The following is a 13,575-nucleotide window of genomic DNA, read 5'->3' as shown; positions in this document are numbered from 1 at the left end:
TTCATAGACTTGGATGGGGACCCGAGGTGAGGAGACTAAGAGAGTGGAAGGAGTTACAAGGAATTTGCTTCCAAAATGAGTATGGGCTCAAGTGCCCTCTTGTGTCTGCTTTGACTTTCTTTGCAGAGGAAAAGCCCAAGTTACATGACATCATGTTGCCTATCTGTTTTCTCATTCTCAATTTTAATTTTCAAGCAGCTTGTGGCCCCTATTAGATAATCTGGTGACAGAATCACTTTCAGAAGGATCAGATGCCTCAGTGATTCTTTGAAACCCTTTAACTCCCACTGTTTGAGTTTTGTCACAGCTCAGTAAGCCCTGAAAGCTATTCTGAGGTTATGGTTACTGTGTGGTTTATGCAAAGAGAAACTCTGGTTACAGTCTGTCCCACATAGCAAAAATAGGCACTGTGAGAGGCGGTCCGAAGAAATGAGTAAACGAATCTAGCAAGTACCAGAGAAATATTTCCTCCCGTGAACTTCATCATTTGGTGACATCTGAATGCAAGATGAAATGGTTAGACAGCATCACTGACTCAATGGACATGAACTTGAGCAAACTCCAGGAGATGGTGAAGGACAGGAAAGCCTGGCATAATGCAGTCCGTGGGGTCTCAAAGAGTCAGTCACGACTTAGTGACTGACCAATGACAGCACAGTGCAAGTGATAAAAAGGAGAGTGTCTTCCGCTGGAGCCTGACAGTGATCGTAGAATGAGGTTAAGTTGCTCTTTTGAGAGCTGAAGATTTCTGTTTAGGATCTCATGCATTAATTTTGCTGAATGGGTTTTTGAATCTGATTAGGGAGGAAATGAAAGTACGGCGACTGGCAAGAGTGAGGGAGACCTATAGAAATTTGCATCTTTCCTAAGTATTTCTAAGATCTTTGGGTCAATCCAGTGTTTTAAAGGAACACTCTTATCTCCCTACAAGTGTTTTAAATGAGTTCTTTGATCTGTTTCTCAAATGAAAACCTAATTTAACTGCACCCACCCCAGCCAAGTTCTTTGTTTTCATTATTTGTCAGCGAGTGTTTTTGGTCAGCACTTCCCTCATCTTCCTTCCTCTTCTGGGCCCTTTCCACTCCACCCACCTGCCTTCCCTACCCCCAGCCGCAAATGGAGTGTAATATGTCTTACATATGCCTTATGAAATTCTCATTAAGGAGGCCCGTTACCTCCAACCATATGGATGACTTGCAGAATTCTAAAATATGAAGTTTCAATAGTTTGGGCATTACATGGGTTGATTTTTTTTTCCCCCTCCACATGAAGGTAATAATTATATAACAGTATCTTTTTTTAAGCTTTTTATTTTAGATTGAAGTATAGCCGATTAACCACATTGTGGTAGTTTCAGGTGACCTGTGAAGGGACTCAGCCATACATATACATGTATTCATTCTCCACTAACACCCCTCCCATCCAGGCTGCCACATAACATTGAGCAGAGCTCCCTGTGCTATACAGTAGGTCCTTGTTGGTTATCCATTTTAAATATAGTACAGTGTCCATGTTGATCCCAATTCCCTAACTATCCCTTCTGCCCACCCTTTCCCCTGGCAACCATAAGCTTGTTTTCTGTGAGTCTATACAACGGGAGTTGGTGATGGACAGGGAGGCCTGGCGTGCTGCGATTCATGGGGTCGCAAAGAGTCGGACACAACTGAGCGACTGAACTGAACTGAACTGATACAATGGTATTTCATACCTTTTTGGAAATTTAGAGCAGAAAGGTCATTGTCCTGGCCTGATCACTTGTCAGCTGCAAGAAGATTCATAAGCTCTTCCTGTTGTGGTCACAACTTCTTTCTGCTGACCATTAGGAGTTCCAGCAAAGCCCTTATATTTATTGCGGACAGGCCAGTGTGGGGACTAAGAAAGAGCTTTCACCAGAAGATAGGAAATTTGGCCCATGCATTCATTGGCTATGGTGTCGGGTGGGTCATTTCACCTCCTTGGCCTCAGTTTCCTCATCAGTCACAGAAGGGGACTGGCCTCATGGAGGAAGCAGTGCTTGCCAGCTGTGGCTGCTCCATGATAGGACATCCCTGGAAAATCCTTGTTTCACTCCTGTTGAGCTCTGCCTCCCATGAGTGCCTTCTGCTCATCCTTCCCAGACTTTTATGTCCCTGAGGCTGAGTCATCCACTCATGTGGGTGTAGCTGAAGAATGAATCTTCCTAGCCACTCATCTGAAGGATCACTTCAGGGACAGTAGACCTCATCTTTAATTGCCCTAGTCAGCCCGTCACGGGCTGCTCTCAAGGAGCCCTGAGCCCCTCCACCAAGTTGAGCTTGCCAAGGATTGGGGCGTAGCTGTGCTTGCGGTTGGCTTCCCAGCCCTGTCTGTCCTTCCTGGATTAGGCAGCAGCGTTCTAGGAACAAACCCCCTCTGCCTAGCCCTGCATCTCTGCCATCCAACTCTTGTTCTGAATCACAGTCCTTCTCCCCTCCCTGCTGGTTCTGGCAGGACCCGGGTTTGTCAGTTCCTGTTCAGGTGGTTAGGACTTCAGTTGCTCTTGGCTTCTTCTCTAGATATTTTTAAATGCTTTCAATTCATTTCAAAAACATGCCAACTTTGAGTTTTAAAGTATCTGGAATTGCACTGCAAGGCCACTGGCCTAGCAGCAGAGTTGTCAAACAGCCCATGAACAGACAAATGAAAATGAAGAGAAGGGGCCATCAAGGCAGGCACAGAACAGGGAGCCCAAAGATATAGTTTCTGTTTAGTGACCTTCTGGTCACCCGACCGTGTGTGTTTATTCTGTGTATGCGTGTGTGTGTGTGTGTCTGTGTGTGTGCGTGCGTGCGTGTGCGCTCAGTCACTCAGTCATGTCTGACTCTTTGTAACCCGAAGGACTGTAGCCCACTGGGCTCCTCTGCTCATGGGATTCTTCAGGCAAGAATACTGGAGTGGGTTGCCATTTCCTCTTCTTGGGGATCTTCCCTAATCAGGGATCGAATCTGGGTCTCCTGCATCTTCTGCACTGGCAGGCAGATACTTTACTACGGCACCATCTCAGAAGCCCATCTAGACTCCAGGAATGGAGGACAAATTGGTTTGCTGTGGATCCTAAGAAATGGGTCATAGTGGGGCAAATATAAACCTATGTTGTGCCTCACCCCTTCAAGGTTGATCTATTTCCTGTTGGCTCCCAGAATTGTGGAAGAGCTCATTGTGACTTGTCAGGATCCCTATGGCTTACCTCAGCATCCCAGCTCTTCTAGGATGGTACAACAATTGGTCTTTGATCCCTGGTACTTTCAGACTATAAATGACAACATAGGGCTTGAACAGATCCTATCTAATCTCCTTTGGCTCATCTTTAGAATAAAATCCAAGCTCCTTAAGGGATGGGATGCTTTAAGAGATGAGGTGCTTATCCCAATGGAGTTGTGTTACTATTTTGTGCTATCAGATATACTAGACAGTTTAACTGCAGTAATGCACAATCTCCACATCCCAGGGGCTCACAATAGCACATTTTCATCTTCCACTCATTACATGGTGGTGCTTGTGCATCTGTGGTTACAATTCCCCTCCAAGTGTTTCTTCTTTCCAGGAACCAGCAAAAGAACAGTGGTTAGCTGGAACATGCTATTTTTGTGACAGAGAGAAAAAAAAAAGAATCGGCTGAAAAATGTGATTCTTCAAAGTGTTTGCTTGGAACTGTCACCTCTGCTTGCATTTCATTGGCTCAAATAAGTCATATGGCCAGATCTGGTAACATGATGGAAAAGTGTACTTTACTTATAGAGAGGCACAGCAAGTCACCTGGAAATGGGCTGGGATGCATCATCAGTCTCCAGGGAAGAGAGCCAATGTGGGGAACAATACCTTAATTCATGCCATCTGGGTGACATACCAGACATGTGAGTTCACGAGAAAAGTGAAGGTCTCTACAGAACCCTCTGATCCATCTTTCCTGTCCTTGAGGGCTGTCATATAAAGGTGACAGAGATCTCTTTGGTTTTCCCATTTGAGAAGGCCTATACCAGTATTCCTTTTATTTTTTTTTTAAAGATTCTTTTTTATAATTTTATTGATTGATCGATTAATTTGGGGCTCCACCGGATCTTTGTTGCTTTGCACGGGCTTTCTCTAGTTGCGGTGAGTGGGGGCTGCTCTTCTCTGTGACGCACAGGCTTTTCATTGCAGTGGCTTCTCTTGTTGCAAAGCATAGACTGTAAGTCTCGAGGGTTTCAGTAGTTGCAACATATGGGCTCAGTTGTGGCTCGAGGGCCCGAGAGCGTGTGGGCTTCAGTGGTTGTGGTACACAGGCTTAATTGCTCTGAGGCAGATTCTTATCCACTATGCCACCAGACAAGTCCCAAAAGATTTTGTTTTTTGTTGTTGTTTGTTTTTTGATGTGGACCATTTTAAAAGTCTTTATTGAATTTGTTACAATATTGCTTTTGTTTTGTGTTTTGGTTTTTTGGTGGCGAGGCATATGGGCTCTTGGCGCACCAACCAGGGATGTAACATACACTCCCTGCATTGAAGGTGAAATTTTAACCATTGGACTGCCAGGAAAGTCCTCTCCAGTATTCTTTTTATAGGATGAAGTCTATCTAGTTCCCTGAGGTTTCCTGATTCCTGCCTTAGGCGTGTCTCCCCAGTACTCCTTTTATAAGATGAAGCCTGTGTCTAGTTCCCTGAGGTCTCCTGATTCCTGCCTTAGGCCATGTCTCCTATACAATAAGCTGCTTCCATTTGTGTTTGGCTTCGTCTCTCTGTTTCATGTGGTGGCTCTGGTGTTTACAAAAGTCCACTTTGCTCTTCTTTGGGCTGACCCTGTAACAGTGCTCTTGCAGCTGCAAAATCACTGTGGTTTGGAGCCAGGGCAGAAGATGCAGGAATCGACATAAACAGAGACCGGGGCATCAAGATGACTTCAAGAAGTAAAAGATGGAAGAAAAGTGAGAAGAATAAATGCATCTATTTGTATGATTTTAACTGATTACTTGATTAATTAATTAATTTACCGTGGTAAGGGGACTTCCAGTGGTAAAGAATCTACCAACGCAGGAGGCGCAGGAGACACGGGTTCAGTCCTTCTCGGTGGATTCAATCCCTGGGTCGGAAAGATCCCCTGGAGGAGGAAATGGAAACCCACTCCAGTATTCTTGCCTGGAAAATCCCATGGACAGAGGAGCCTGGCATGAAATCCAAGAATTTCACACACCATGGTTACAACTAGTTTTCTTGACTTTTAGAATTTCTTGGAGGATGGGTGCTCTGATCTGTGGCAGTAATTGAATTCTACAGTAAAACTTGAAATAGAAGAAAAGTCTGATTTCAGCATAGAATGATCAGAGAATTTGCCTCTCTTTCAAAAATGAAAATGGTTTTTGGCATATGCAAAACTATATTTGCTAATAGAATAAAACAAACCCTCCTGTACTTATTTTTATTGGCTTCTTTGAAAAACAATGACTATTATAAAACATAACATCAGTCAAATATGTTACCATTATCTACATGTGTGTGGGCACCAAAGCCAGAGGTCTTTTATCAGAAACGGAAATTGCCTGGGAGCATCTCCTTAAACCCTTTCTTTCCATCATCCAGAGTTATGTTTATCAGTTTCCTAGTCTGTTCCTTATCTGTTTCCCTCCTGGATCTTGGGATTTGAAAGTGTTTGCTTGGGCTCCTAGCCCTTATCTGTCTCCTCCCCCACAGTTAGTACCATGCCTGACATTTGTGTTGAATGGAATGAGTAACTAAACACCTGAATGAACAAAACACACGGTCTAGGGCCAGAAAAGAAAAGAACACCTAATGCAGACCAGTTAATAGACAGGGGACTAACTGTCTCAGGTTCCCCAGCTCCTTGCCTGGGTGTCTCTGCCATTCATGCTGGGACACCTCATGGAAATGCAGCTTTTGTGCCAGGACTCCCTGCATTTACTGCTCTATTTCAAATGCAAGCAACAACAACATCACCTTTTCTTACCCAAAACGGCAACCCACTCCAGTGTTCTTGCCTGGAGAATCCCAGGGAGGGGGGAGCCCGGTGGGCTGCCATCTATGGGTTCACACAGAGTCGGACACGACTGAAGCGACTTAGCAGCAGCAGTGGCAGCAGCAACTAGCACTCTGGGTAGAGCTCAATATTTTAAAGAAGAATTGATTAAAATACCAAGGGAAAATATAAAAAGAAATGGGAAACAATTTCCACACCCCTTAATAAAAGAGGTGAAAAAGAGTAGCTGACACTGACTGATGGCTTCCTGTATGCCAGGCCCTGTGCAAAGACCCCTCCAGAAGTGAGAAGAGGAACTGTCTTCTCTGATTTGGAGAGGCAGAACTGAAGGCCCCGGAGAGCTATTACTTGCCCAACACGCAGCACTGGTGAAACTCAAATGAGAACAATGGTTATTTGACTCTGCAACTCATGCTTGGAAAAAAAAAACATCGCTAAGAAAAAATGATTCATATTTATGTGCCAAAGAGGTTGACTTGGCCTAAAATTCTCTTTAAGATTCAGCCACTTGGGTTGGCATTTTTACGGACAAGTTGCCTGGGTTTTCTGTCCATGCCTTCACCAGTAGCTCTTCTATGATCTACACATGGCTCTGTTTCTAAATGAACACAGCTCTTCTTAATAATTTTTATTTGGGGCCCCTACTTACACACTGCACTCTCCCCAACTCATCCTGGGTTTTCCCAGAAAGTGTGTTGGGCAGGTGGAGCGTCTCCACCTCTAACTGCAAAGCAGTGGTTATTGATACCATAGAAACGCAAAGCTTGGGTTCCTCTGTCTTGTTTTAATTCCTAATATGCTCCACTTTTTCAGTTTCTCTATAAATCATTAGTCTTCATTAGTGCTCTTCTTGTTTTTCCATTGAAAGGAGCAGCCTCTCAGAATTAGGCTTCTACAATATAAATATATTTGACAATAACTTACAATGAGGAAGTTGTCCTCTAAAAAGAATGACACTGACACACTTGTATAATTATGATGTTTGTTCTTCGTTGTTTATATCCTCTTCTAAAAATACATACTGTGTATTAGAGAATGGTAAGATCTTGCCCAAAGTAAGAAAACCTTAGGTGCGGTGCTGCAATTATGTCAATTATATCATGAAACCATGAATTGTGACTCTCTGTCAAAATGGGTTGTTTCCTTAGACACGCAGAAGATGAATTCCCAAGATAACTCACCAAGGTGCCTTTGTTAAGCTGACACATTTGATTCATTTCTTGATAACTTACATGGTCAAACTCTTGTTAAGCAACCCATCCTTGAGCAAGAAGTACTAGGGATTTTGCTCAGTTGTTCCACATTCTGATGAGTTGCTGATCTCACTAGCACATCAAAGTAACCCTTTTTCCAAGTTATGGTAGCATCCATTTAAAAATATCTAGTGATTGCTTTCTATGTCCCTGGAGAAGGCACTGGCTATAGTCCACGAGGTTGCAAAGAGCTGGACGTGACTGCGTGACTAACATGTTCACTTTCAATGTTCAGTTCAGTCGCTCAGTCATGTCCAACTCTTTGTGACCCCATGAATGGCAGCACACCAGGTTTCCCTGTCCATCACCAACTCCTGGAGCCTACTCAAACACATGTCCATTGCGTTGGAGATGCCGTCCAACCATCTCATCCTCTGTCATCCCCTTCTCCTCCCAAAGTATTGGAGTTTCAGCTTCAGCATCAGTCCTTCCAATAAATATTCAGGACTGATTTCCTTTAAGATTGACAGGTTGGATCTCCTCGTAGTCCAAGGGACATTTCCAAGTGTTGGGAGCTCACAATGAATGAAACTGACATATACACCTCTAACACATGGCTCCTCGGGAATATCCACGTGGATGTTTTGTAAATTGAGAGACACTAAACTAGGAGCCGGAGAAGGCCATGGCACCCCACTCCAGTACTCTTGCCTGGAAAATCCCATGGACGGAGGAGCCTGGTAGGCTGTAGTCCACAGGGTCTCGAAGAGTCGGACACGACTGAGTGACTTCACCTTCACTTTTCACTTTCATGCATTGGAGAAGGAAATGGCAACCCACTCCAGTGTTTCTTGCCTGGAGAATCCCAGTGACGGGGGAGCCTTGTGGGCTGCCGTCTATGGGGTCGCACAGAGTCAGACATGACTGAAGCGACTTAGCAGCAGCAAACTAGGAGCTTCCAAAAGAAGTCTGTGGCCATACTGTACACAGACCAGAAAAGTGTTAGTCACTTCAGTTCAGTTCAGTCCCTCAGTCGTGTCTGACTCTTTGTGACCCCATGAACCACAGCATGCCAGGCCTCCCTGTCCATCACTTAGTCATGTCCAAAGTCTTTGGGATCCCATCGACTGTAGCCCTCCAGGATCCTCTGTTAATGGAATTCTCCAGGCCAAAATACTGGAGTGAGTAGCCATGCCTTTCTCCAGGGGATCTTCCTGATCCAGAGATCAAACTCAGGTCCCCTGCTTTGCAGGCAGATTCTTTACCAACTGAACCACCAGGAAAGCCCACACAAACCAGAGCATATGGCAAAAAGTTCTCTGTTGATGCATACTGTATGGATCCAGTAGAAGATGTAAAATAGTATTTTCATAGTCAAATGAATAAATAGCGAGGGTTTATTTACTCTTTTGAAGTGTTGGCTGGGAAATAGGCTAGATGAATTCTCAGGCAACCGAGTTTCTGTTTCTCATCTGGCAGCTACTAGGGTAAATTGGTCTCTTCATGTGCTCATCTTGGCAAGCATCTCCTCCAGCCCTTTGCCAGAGAGACAGGAAATGATGATGACAGAGCAGGACAAGCCCAGACCCAACGCAAGCCTCCTCTGTAATTTTGGAGAGTTTTGCAAACTGGACCATCAGCCTCTAATTAACTATGTTGAGATCCTGTGCTCACTCAGCCACATTTCTCAACAGCTTGCCTGAGCCACGCTCCTAAAAACAGCTCAGACCTGCTCCACGGGGGCATTAGTCCTGGCAGCTGAAGATGGTGAACTCATTTCAGGCAAACGTTTCTGTAAACAACCAAAAGATCCACTGTTGGAAGCATGGACCTGACCCGACCTGGCCATAGCAGCAGGTGGTCTCAGGCTTGCGACTTCAGACAAGCTTATAAACTTTCTCCTTCTAGAAGATCTTGGGCAGATAAATTTTGGTGGCCTTTTGTTCTCTGGCCCCTTATCTGCAAACTCAGGCATTGAAACCACAAGCACCTCCACCACCTCCATTGTAACCAAACACATATCGCTGTGGCTCAGTGCCATTTCTAAGCTGTTTCGAACTGTCACAAAAGAACCAAACCTCCTGTACCATTAGCACCAAAATCTGAGTTAAATCGGGGTTGTACGTGTGTTTTCCTAGCCACACACCAAACTATGAGGACCTTCCTAAAGTGACGCCCATTTTATAGATAAAAAAGCCAAAGTTAAAATCAATTGCTCAAAGTTACAGCTTATAGTGACAAAGCTGGCCAGTAAATCCTATATTCTTTCATTCCAAATGGTGTCAGTCGAATGTTAATAACAAACACACAAATTTATTTCTACAAATGTTTTCAACCTAGAATTTTGAGGGGTTTTTTTTGTAGGTAGTCAAATTTTATGGTAAGAATACTACTCCTAATTAAGGGTCATATTATGTTACTACAGTTGAGTGACTGTATGGTATGAAGATATTCTCACATTGTAACTTGCAAATGATTTTGAGAAATGTTTCACGAATATGCCTAAAATGTATTATTTCCACCTAATTCAAATTTTATATTAATGAGAAATGGTTTAGGAAATTATAACCCATAACTTAATTTGATGCTTTTTAATAATTATGAAGACAAAACAGTTGAGGAGAACATCCAGACTGTAGTCTTTTCTTGGCTGTGCTGGGTCTTTGTTGCTGTGGGAGCTTTTCTCTAGTTGTAGTGAGTGTGGGCTGCTCTAGCTGCAGTGCACGGGCTTCTCATTGTGGTGGCTACTCTTTTTTTGTTTTAAAATTAATTTATTTATTTTAATTGGAGGCTAATTACTTTACAATATTGTGGTGGTTTTTGCCATACATTGACATGAGTCAGCCATGGGCGTACATGCGTCCCCCATCCTGAACCCCCCCTCCCACCTCCCTCCCCATCCCATCCCTCTGGGCTGTCCCAGTGCACCAGCCCTGAGCACCCTGTCTCATGCATCAATTTGGACTGGTGATCCATTTCACATGGTAATATATATGCTTCAATGCTATTCTCTCAAATCATCCCACCCTTGCCTTCTCCCACAGAGTCCAAAAGTCTGTTCTTTATATCTGTGTCTCTTTTGCTGTCTCGCATATAGGGTCACCATTACCATCTTTCTAAATTCCATATATATTATACATGTGCATTAATATACTGTATTGGTGTTTTTCTTTCTGACTTACTTCACCCTGTATAATAGGCTCCAGTTTCATCCACCTCATTAGAACTGATTCAACGGCATTCTTTTTAATGGCTGAGTAATATTCCATTGTGCATATGTACCACAGCTTTCTTATCCATTCATCTGCTGATGGACATCTAGGTTGGTTCCATGTCCTGGCTATTGTAAACAGTGCTGTGATGAACACTGGGGTACACATGTCTATGTGGTGGCTTTTCTTGTTGCAGAACATGGGCTCTAGAGTGTGTGGGTTTTTATGGTTGTGGCACATAAGAGAGTGGGCTCAGTAGCTGCAGGTCATGGGCTTAGCTGCCCCATGGCATGTGGAATCTTCATGGACTAGGGATTGAACCTGTGTTCCCTGCATTGGTAGGCGGATCTTAACCACTGGATCACTAGGGAAGTCCCAGACTGTACTCTTCAATGCATTTTAGCAAATGTTTATTAAGAACTAACAGTGTGTAGGCTACTTTGTTAGCTAAATGGTATCTGTTTAGAATGCTTAATTATAAGATAAATGACTTTTTTACATGTTTATCTTAGGACATTATCTTGAATAAGCCAAAATGTTTAAATAAGTAATCTTGAGGGGAAAGATGTTAAGAAGAAACACAGAACTAGGCTATAGTGCAGTCTTCACTTGAACCTGGATTTGTTAGAACTAGTATTTGTGGGATGATGTCCAGTGGGAATTATGGGATGTGATGGCCATATGGGACCTGTTGATTTTAGAAATGAAACCACTGAGACCAAGTGAAGTTGTCTCTTGCTCAAAGCTCCTAAAAGTGTGCAAAGTCTGACATCCATGCCTTCTGATTTCAAGCCATTTACTGGCTCAGCAAACCCCAGATTCTCTTCGAAAGGAAAGAATTTCTTCACCTAAAAGCTCTGCAAAATTTATTCAGGGATGTGAATTTGAGGCTGACCACCGTCAAGGTTGTACTTCTGCAGAAAAGGATTTGACTATGCTTCTGAGGAATATTTTTCCTAGCAAACACTAACAAGAGTTAGAACACAACATTGTAAATCAAGTATACTTTAATTTAAAAAAAAGAACTGAAACTGGACACCTCATCCAAGAAGATATGAGAAATGAATGTAAGAAAGATGCTCCACATTATAGTCATCAGGAAAATGAACTGAAAACAATAGCAAGATATTACTACACACTTTTGAAAAATGGCCAAAATCTGGAGCACTGAAAACTCCAAATGCTGACAAAGATGTGAAGCAAAAGGAACCTTCATTCTCTGCTGGTAGAAATGCAAAATGGCACAGTCACTCTGCAAGACAGTTAGGTGATTTCTTACAAAACTAAACACACTCTTACCATACAGTCCAGCAGTCACACTCTTCAGTATTCACCCAAAGAAATTGAAAACTTAACATTCACACAAAAACTTGCAGATATTTAAATCAGCTTTTTCATAACTGTCAAAATTAAAAGCTAACCAAGATGTTCTTTGGTAATCTAATAGATAAATAACTATGGTACATTGAGACAATGGAATATTATTCAGTGTAAAAAAAGAAAAGAAAAAGAAAATCTATCAAGCTATGAAAACACATGGAGGAAACTTATATGGATATTATTGATTGAAAGAAGCCAGCTTGAAAAGGCTACATACTATGTGATTTGAACTGTATGACATTCTGGAAAAGGCAAAATTATGTTGACAATAAAGGATTATTGGTTGTTAGGGAATGGGGTGGGAGGGGAAGGAATGAATAGATTGGGCTTCAGAGAATTTTTAGGACAACCCAGATGGCTCAGTGGTAAAGAATCTGGGTGCAATGTGGGAGTTGCAGGTTTGATCCCTGGGTGGGGAAGATCCCCTGGAGAAGGGAATGGCTACCCACTCCAGTATTCTTGCCTGGAGAATTCCATGGATAGAAGAGCCTGGTGGGCCACAGTCCATGGAGTCACAAGAATTGGACACGATCGAGTAACTAAAACACACTCTACATGATACCAAAATGGAGAATATGTGTCATTATACATTTATTCAAATCCATAGACCGTACAACACTGAGAATGAATCCTAGTGTAAACTGTGGACTTCCGATGGTTAAGTGTTAATGTTCAACAATGGATGACAAATGTACGTTCTTGGGGGGGAGGCGGGATGTTGATAATGGAGAAGCTAGGGGCTATAATGAGTGGGGGTGGGGAGTATATGAGAAGTATCTGCACCTTCTTTTGCTGTGAACCTAGAACTTCTCTACAATATAAAGCCCGTTGAAATAATTTTGCAAACATCAGAACTTGTAGCTATATTCACATTTTACATTTAAAATTCATTTTTAATTGCTTGTACAAGAGGAAAAATGAAAAACGTCTTTCACCTTTCTTAAGAGTGTTCACATGAAGCTTCCTCACACTTCAAAATCCTTATGCTAAAGGAGACTTCCTTGGTGGCTGCTGCTGCTGCTGCTAAATCGCTTCAGTTGTGTCCAACTCTGTGCGACCCCATAGACAGCAGCCCACCAGGCTCCCCCGTCCCTGGGATTCTCAAGGCAAGAACACTGGAGTGGGTTGCCATTTCCTTCTCCAATGCAAGAAAGGGAAAAGTGAAAGTGAAGTCGCTCAGTCGTGTCCGACTCTTCGCGACCCCATGGACTGCAGCCTGCCAGGCTCCTCTGTCCATGGGATTTTCCAGGCAAGAGTACTGGAGTGGGGTGCCATCGCCTTCTCCGTCCTTGGTGAACCAGTGGTTAAAAAACCACCTTGCAAAGCAGTGGACATGGGTTCGATCCCTGGTTGGGGAACTAAAATCTCACATATCTCAGAGAAACTAAAGCCTGTGCACCACAACTAGGGAGTCCATGCGCCTTAATGAAAGACCTCGTAAGACCTCATGCAGCCAAACAAATAAATAAATAAATTTGTAAAAGTCCTTTTGATGAAGAAGGTAAGGAAATGTAGGCAGTAAACTGTTTTGATCTCTATTCAGAATGTGGGTTTTACTATTTCCCAATGGAAAAACTTTGGTTTATGCTGGACCTCTCAATTCCTTATAACTCTACAGTTCATGAATTGGTAAAAAATAAAATTTATCCAATGTTATTTCATGCAGAGCCCAGATAGCCATTTCCCTTTTTACTGCATCATGATTCTTGTTTGCATAAAGGAAATAGTCAGCACAGAGTAGGACACATACTATGGAATGATTTTTCTTTCCCAGTAGAATTTTTGTCTTTTGGTCACATGAACT

This window comes from Bos taurus, chromosome 1 (genome assembly GCF_002263795.3).
Source record: "Bos taurus isolate L1 Dominette 01449 registration number 42190680 breed Hereford chromosome 1, ARS-UCD2.0, whole genome shotgun sequence".
In the NCBI taxonomy this organism is placed as follows: Eukaryota; Metazoa; Chordata; class Mammalia; order Artiodactyla; family Bovidae; genus Bos; species Bos taurus.
The sequence above is the reverse complement of the archived record's forward strand: the minus strand, read 5'-3'. Positions refer to the sequence as shown.